This window comes from Triticum urartu, chromosome 7 (assembly GCF_003073215.2).
Source record: "Triticum urartu cultivar G1812 chromosome 7, Tu2.1, whole genome shotgun sequence".
NCBI lineage: Eukaryota > Viridiplantae > Streptophyta > Magnoliopsida > Poales > Poaceae > Triticum > Triticum urartu.
In genome coordinates, this window is record NC_053028.1 from 592266637 (window position 1) to 592274669 (window position 8033).

Genomic DNA, 8033 nt, shown 5'->3' on the forward strand with positions numbered 1-8033 from the left:
ATGTATGCAATGGATTTTGCAGCTTGCCCAACATGCGAATGGCTTTTCCAATGCCGAGTCTCTAAGTCGGTGCCTCGACATTGGACTAAGCCGCATTCTGGGGTGAGGGCGTACAGTGGTGTTAATCATAGTCCCTTCCGTCGCGTGATCTCTATAGCGGCGCTCATGCTAGTTGTGTGGGGTGAGCTAGGCGCGGATTGTTCTTTATATAAAATGTTATGATCATTTAGTAATTTAATCGGAGAGCTAGGAATTTTTTACTTCCATCGTGTCTCTCTTATTTTCGCCGTTCTGTGTTAATTTCAGTGCCTTTATGCGTTAGTGAGTATTGATCTCTCGCTGTCTCGTAATGCAGCTAAAATAATTGTTGTTATGCTATCGCGAGTATTTCTCTATTATGATGAGAACGTTCTTCCTTTTCAGGGGTTATGAAGTGTCTCTCTATTCTTTTTTATCTCTTATTCCATCATAATGTTAGGTGTGTTGTGGGACGTTGCAATCTAATACTATATATTCTCTATATTTATCTATATATTCTTTCTTTTATGCAATCGGTCTTTGGTGAGAGCACCTCGACGCCACCCCAGTACTGGGGCGGATCGGGAGTATCGCCATAACTTGTATAACGGATGCTTTTCGAAGGTTGAGGTAGATGGATTTCCGAAGGTTTCTTGGTTATGTGTTGAAGGATGGATACAGCTGGATGTAGGATTTGCTAGTTTGGGTGAGATATTATGCTTCCCCTGTATCCCCAACACCTGATTGCATAACCGGAAAGGTTCGGGAGTTTCATAGGTGGGAATTCTTGTAGCTCTAGTTCTTCTTCCACGATATTGGTTTGAGATTGGGATTTCTTACCAATTATTCGTTCTTGATCCGTACCTTGTTGATTTATTTCTCTACCTTAATTCTACGTGGCTTCTCAATTTATGGATATGTGACCATTTCAAGAGGAATGCATTCGTTCATTTTGTTCGGATGTGAAGACTATATGTTGCAATTTTCATTCCGTTGGATTCAGCTTCAATATTTCAATGTGCTAATGGTGGTCAACCTCTTCAGGATGGCTCCTCCAACGCGCACGACTCCGAATCCTGATCCGCCACCACCTCCACCTCCTCCAGAGGCATGGCAAGCTGTGATGGCCGCAACCAATGCAAACACACAGTGATCATGCAAATTCTTCAAGAGCGCAATCAAGGCAGTCAAGGGAATCAAGGCAGCAATCAGAGTCACTTTGCTACACTCAACCAGTTCCTTGCTAACGGGCCAAAGACTTTCAGCAATTGTGTTGAGGCAACCGATGCTGACGATTGGCTTGTGGATCTGTGTAAGCATTTCGAGTGCAGTAACGTCAGGCCTGAGGACTTTGTCAAGTTCGCTTCCTTCCAACTCAAAGATCAAGCTGCAGAATGGTTCCAGCAGTACAAGGACTCCAGAGGTGGACGTGTTATCACTTGGGATGATTTCCGTCGAGATTTCCGAGCTCATCATATTCCGCAGAGCGTGGTTGAAAGCAAGCGTGAGGAATTCCGCAATCTGAAGCAAGGCTCTTTGTCTGTCTATGACTACAACAAGTTGTTCCAGAAGCTTGCCCGCTTTGCCAAGCAGGACGTGCCTGATGAGAAGAGCATGATATACCAGTTCAGGGGTGGTCTCAGAGAAGATATTCAGCTCGCTCTTGTTCTCTTCGAGCCCTTGAGATATGATGAGTTCTACAACATGGCACTGAAGCAAGAGGCTGCTCAGTTGAGGTGTGATGCTTCCAAGAAGCGAGTCAGAGATGTTACTCCTTCTTCCTCTACTCAAGTGGCCAAGCAGCAGAAGTTTTGGCTTCCTCCTCCTCCGTTCCGTCAGCCGTATCAGCAGAAGAGCAAAGGTGGCAGTGGTTCTTCCCACCCACCCAACCCTGGCTTTCAGAACAAGACTTCGTCTCAAGCTCCAAGATCGAGTGCTCCGTATCACCGTCCGCTTTCAGAGGTCACGTGCAACAAGTGCCAACAGAAGGGTCACTATGCCAACAAGTGTTCAACCAGAGGCGTCTTCCTCCTCCTCCTCCTGTGAGATCGGCAAGTACAGCTGGTCAAGCATAACCCCAAGCACGCCAAGGTCAATTTGAAATGCAGCTCAGGCAGAGGACTCGTCAGATGTGATCATGGGTAACCTTCCTGTTAATGATATTCCTGCAAGAGTTCTTTTTGACACGGGTGCATCGCATTGTTTCATGTCTAAGCCATTTTTTACCAAGCATGAGTTCGTTTCTTCTCATTTGGGTAAACAAATGGATATCGTTTCTCCTGGCAAACGTTTGAGTGCTAGTCTGGAGGTGCCAGATGTTACTATCACTTGGGCGACTACAAGTTCCTTTCTTCCCCAATGGTTCTTGGTAACTCGGATATTGATCTTATTCTCGGAATGGATTGGCTTTCTAAGCACAAGGCTCAGCTTGATTGTGCAGCCAGGCAGATTCAATTGACTCATTCGTCTGAGGATGTAATTGTCTTTGCCGCTCATGATGATACCATCCGTCTATTTTTCTCTCAATGAGAAGGGTGAACTGGATGCCATCTCTCAAATTCCAGTCGTTTGCGAATATCAAGACGTCTTTCCAGAAGAGCTTCCAGGAATGCCTCCGCACCGGCCAGTTGAATTCGTTATTGATCTTGAGCCTGCACGGAACCTGTTTGCAAACGTCCTTACAAGCTCGGACCTGAAGAGTTGAAGGAGCTGAAGAAGCAACTCGATATAGAAAGAATGGGTCTCATCCGGACCTAGTTCTTCTCCGTGGGGTTGTGGTGTTCTTTTTGTGAAGAAGAAGGATGGAACGGACCGACTTTGTGTTGATTACCGTCCATTGAACAAGAAGACCATCAAGAACAAATACCCACTTCCCAACATCAATGAGCTGTTCGAACAACTCAAAGGTGCTCAAGTATTCTCCAAGCTTGATCTCCGTATGGGTTATCATCAGATTCGCATTCGTGAAAGATATTCCCAAGACAGCATTCAGAACAAGCTTTGGTTCATATGAATACACTGTCATGTCTTTTGGTCTCGCCAACGCTCCTCCGACGTTCTCTCGCATGATGAACTTCATCTTCAACGCCTACACCAATGACTTCGTTTTGGTCTATCTCGCCGACATTCTGGTTTTCTCCAAGAACAAGGAAGATCATGCCAAGCACTTGCGTTTGGTTCTTGATAAGCTCAGGAGGAACATCAGTTCTACGCCAAGTTCTCCAAGTGTGAATTTTGGCTCGATGAGGTTCTTTATCTTGGTCATATCATCTCTGCCAAGGGCATTGCCGTGAATCCTGAGAAGGTGTCTGCAATTGTGAATTGGGAACCTCCTCAGAACGTGAAGCAACTCCGCAGTTTCCTCGGTCTCGCAAGCTATTGCCGAAGATTCGTTGAAAACTTTTCTAAGATCGCGAAGCCTCTCTCAAATCTTCTCCAGAAGCACGTCAAGTACGTTTGGTCTCCGGAGTGATGACATTGCTTTCAACACTTTGAAAGAGAAATTGATCACTGCTCCAGTTCTGACTCCGCCTGATGAATCCAAGCCGTACGAGGTCTTTTGTGATGCCTCTCTCCAAGGTCTTGGCGCAGTGTTGATGCAAGAGAAGAAAGTTGTTGCTTATAATCTCCAGTTGAAGCCTAATGAGAAGAACTACCCCACTCATGATCTCGAGTTGCGGCAGTTGTGCATGCTCTTTTGACTTGGAGACATCTTCTATTGGGAAGAAAAGTGGATTCACTGATCACAAGAGTCTCAAGTACATCTTCACTCAGCCTAATCTCAACCTCAGGCAAACTCGATGGGTCGAAATGATTCAAGAGTATAATCCAGTATCGAGTATACTCCAGGCAAGGCCAATGTGATTGCTGACGCTTTGAGCAGGAAGGCCTACTGCAACAGTCTGATTCTCAAGCCTTATCAACCCGAGCTTTGTGAAGCTTTCCGCAAACTTAATCTGCAAGTTGTTCCTCAAGGTTTCCTCAACCTTCAAGTCTCTCCTACCTTAGAAGACCAGATTCGCCAAGCCCAGCTTCTTGATTCTATGGTGAAAAAGGTGAAGATTGGGATTGCCAAGAGTCAGTCCAAGTACAAGTGCTACCGCCTTGATGACAAGGACACTCTCTTCTTCGAGGATCGAATTGTTGTACCCAAAGGTGACCTCCAAATGATCATGAACGAGGCTCACAATTCTCTCCTCTCCATCCACCCTGGGAGCACGAAGATGTATCAGGACCTCAAGCAAGCTTATTGGTGGACTCGAATGAAGCGAGAATGCTCAATTCGTGAATGAATGTGATGTCTGCAGAAGAGTGAAGGCAGAACACCAAAGGCCAGCTGGTCTCCTCCAACCTCTTGCCATTCCAGAATGGAAGTTTGACCACATTGAAATGGACTTCGTGACTGGGTTTCCAAAGTCCAAGCGTGGCAATGATGCTATATTCGTTGTCATCGACAAACTCACCAAAGTGGCTCACTTTCTGCCTATCAAAGAGTCATCACTGCAGCTCAATTGGCGGAACTCTATACCTCTCGTATTGTCTCTCTGCACGGTATTCCTCAAGTGATCTCTTCAGACCGTGGCAGCATCTTTACCTCGAAGTTTTGGGATTCTTTTCAGAAGGCCATGGGCACCAACATCCGCTTCAGCACTGCTTTCCATCCTCAAACAAGCGGTCAAGTCGAGCGTGTCAACCAGATTCTTGAAGATATGCTCAGGGCTTGTGTGATCTCCTTCGGCATGAAGTGGGAGGATTGTCTTCCTTATGCTGAATTCTCGTACAACAACAGTTTTCAAGCAAGTTCGGGCAAGGCCCCATTTTGAAATTCTGTATGGCAGGAAGTGTCCGTACCCCTCTCAACTGGTCTGAAACCGGTGAACGTCAGCTTTGGGAAATGACTTAATCACAGAGGCAGAGGAAATGTGCAAAGTCATTCGATAACCTCAAAGCAGCCCAATCCGCCAGAAGAGCTACTATGATAGTAAGCACCGTGATTTGGCTTTCGAGATCGGAGATCATGTTTACCTCCGTGTCTCTCCTATGAAAGGTACTCGTCGCTTCGGTATCAAAGGGAAGCTTGCCCCTAGATACGTGGGACCTTTCAAGATTGTCAGCAAGAGAGGCGATCTCGCCTATCAACTCGAGCTTCCTTCAAACTTTGCAAATTTCATGACGTGTTCCATGTCTCTCAGCTTCGAAAGTGCTTCAAGACTCCTGACCGCACCGTCAACTTCGAGGACATTGAGCTCCAAGAAGATCTCTCTTATCGTGAGCACCCAGTTGCTATTCTTGAAGAGACTGAACGCAAGACTCGCAACAAGTCAATCAAATTTCTCAAAGTCAAGTGGTCACACCATTCCGACCGTGAAGCTACCTGGGAACGCGAGGATCACCTCCGTTCTGAGTACCCGGAGTTCTTTCAGTCCTAGATCTCGGGACGAGATCTTTTCGTAGTGGTGGAGTGTTGTAACACCCCGGATGTAACTTTCCCTATTTGTACTCCAACTCTTGCCGTTGCCGTTTCCGGCGTTAAGTTATATTTATTTCTCGGGTTCGGGTCTTTGTCTCCGTGTGTTGTTTTCGTTTCATGCATCTCATATCATGTCATCATGTGCATTGCATTCGCATACGTGTTCATCTCATGCATTCGAGCATTTTCCCCGTTGTCCGTTTTGCATTCCGGCGCTTCGTTCTCCTCCGGTGGTCATTTCTAGCTTTCTTTCGTGTGTGGGGATTAAACATTTCGGATTGGACCGAGACTTGTCATAGCCTTGGTTTACTACCGGTAGACCGCCTGTCAAGTTTCGCCATTTGGACCGATTGTCATGCGGCCTTGGTTTACTACCGGTAGACCGCCTGTCAAGTTTCGTATCATTTGGACTTCGTTTGATACTCCAACGGTTAACCGAGGGACCGAAAAGGCCTCGTGTGTGTTGCAGCCCAACACCCCTCCAATTTGGCCCAAAACCCACCAAACTCTGCTCCATGTCCTAGAGCGTTCGATCACGATCGCGTGGCCGAAAACCGCACCTCATTTGGACTCTCCTAGCTCCACTTATGCCTATAAATAGACCCCCCTTTCCAAATCTCGGATCCCCCCAAACCCTAGTCATCTTCCACCTCTCGCCGCCGGACACGTCCGATTCGGGCCGGACGTGTCCGACTTACCCCGCCGCCGCCACGTGTCGCAGCGCCATTCGCCCGTCGCCCGCCGCCGCCGAAGCCCGCGCGGCCCCTCGCCCGACCCCGCCGCCCGGCTCCCTCGCCGCCGCCCGCGCCCGCCGTCCGCCACCGGAGCCGGCCCGCTCCGGCAGCCGCTCCGCCGCCGTCCGCCGCCTCGCCCGCGGCTCCCCGCCGCGCCGCCGCCGGGCCGCGCGCCGCCCCGGGCCGGCCAGCCCCGCCGCCTCTCCGACCCCGCCGCCGCATCGTCGCCGTCTCCGGGCCGGCCGAGGCCCGTGAGCTCCCCTGCCTCCGGATCCGGTCACCTCCTCCTCTCCGGCAGCGATTCCGGCGAGATCGCCGCCTCGGTTCGCGTGCACCCGGCTGCTACAGAAACCCTAGATCTCGGGTTGACTTTTCCTCCTCCCATATTTTTCATGCCTACTTTGATCCCCGTTATACTCCGCATCCGTAGCTCCGATTTGGCATGCATATAGCATATCAAAATGTTCGTCTCGACGAGTACATCATTTCATTCCATTGCATCATTTTCATTTGAGCTCATCTTGATGCCCGAAATGCTGTTAGAAGAGGCTTCGTGAGTTAATTGTCAGATCTGCTAGTTCATCTTAGACTTTTGTCATTTTTGCCATGATTATTGTGTGCATGATATGCCTGTGAGTCCTTCATATGTTTTGTTAAGCATTTTGTTCTTTCCAGAGTGCAACCCATGCATTTTTAGGATGTGTGTGGTGACTTGTGCAAGCTTGCAAAGAGAGGCACCCGGGAAATCTGTTTTCAGAGACTTAGTTGTTTTCACTAAGTCTGGGATATTTAGTTCATGATGCCATATGTTCAGCTTGTTTCCTAGTGATCCGTGCCTCTTTTGAGGATGATCAGTAAGGAGTTTTGTTAATTCATGTTATGCTCTATCCATCATGTCTTTGTTTGCAATTATGGATAGCTTGAGTCAATCGAGCTCTACTTTTGCTTTCGTGGTGAATCTGGGCAGATCGTCAACTCGTTTGCGATTTTGCCGAGTGTTATTGTAGTTGATCCGTGCATGCTATGCCATTGTTCTTGCCATGTAGCTTGTATTTTGTGCCTTCTTAATGGATGTATGCTGTCTGCATGACTTGCACCGTGTGAGTGCATCGAGCTCGTTTACATGCCTTCGTGAGTTATATTTCAGCATGTCTCAGTTTTCACTAAGTCTGAAAACTAATTGTGTTTAGCTATGTTCGTGTGCTTAAGTATATTTTGTGATCTTTTGGCCCCAGGTCACTTTGGGACTTTTGTTAAGCTTGTTGAGTAGCTCCATGCCATGTTCTTACTTGTCTTAATCAGGTCATGTATCATGTTGTTTTGCTGCTCCGAAGAGGGCTTCGTGATCTGAAATTTCAGACAAGTGTTAATTTCACTAAGTCTGGAATCTGTTTTGCATTTGCGTTTTTGCCATGCTTGTTTGAACCTCTAATGGATGAATTGGCCGTGGCTCAGTGCTAGTCTTTTGTTAAGAATCTTGTGTGCATCCCTGCCATGTATTTTTGTTGTCATGTTTGGTGGCTGTAGCATGTTCATTTCGTCATTTAGATGCCTACTTGCTGTAAATCGCAGACCGGTGTCATTCTTAAAACGCTTGCCATTTCCAAACCGTAACTCCGATTCCGGCGTTCTTTATATCGTTTTCAAGCGATTTCATCTCATCTTTCCAGTGGCACCCTTGGAATTCCAAGTTGAGGCCAGGTTCATGCATTTCCTGTCATATCTTGCATTTTGCATCCCGCATCGCATCCCGCATAGCATATCATCATTTCATCATATTGCTTGGTCTTGCACGTGGTTGATTGTATCCT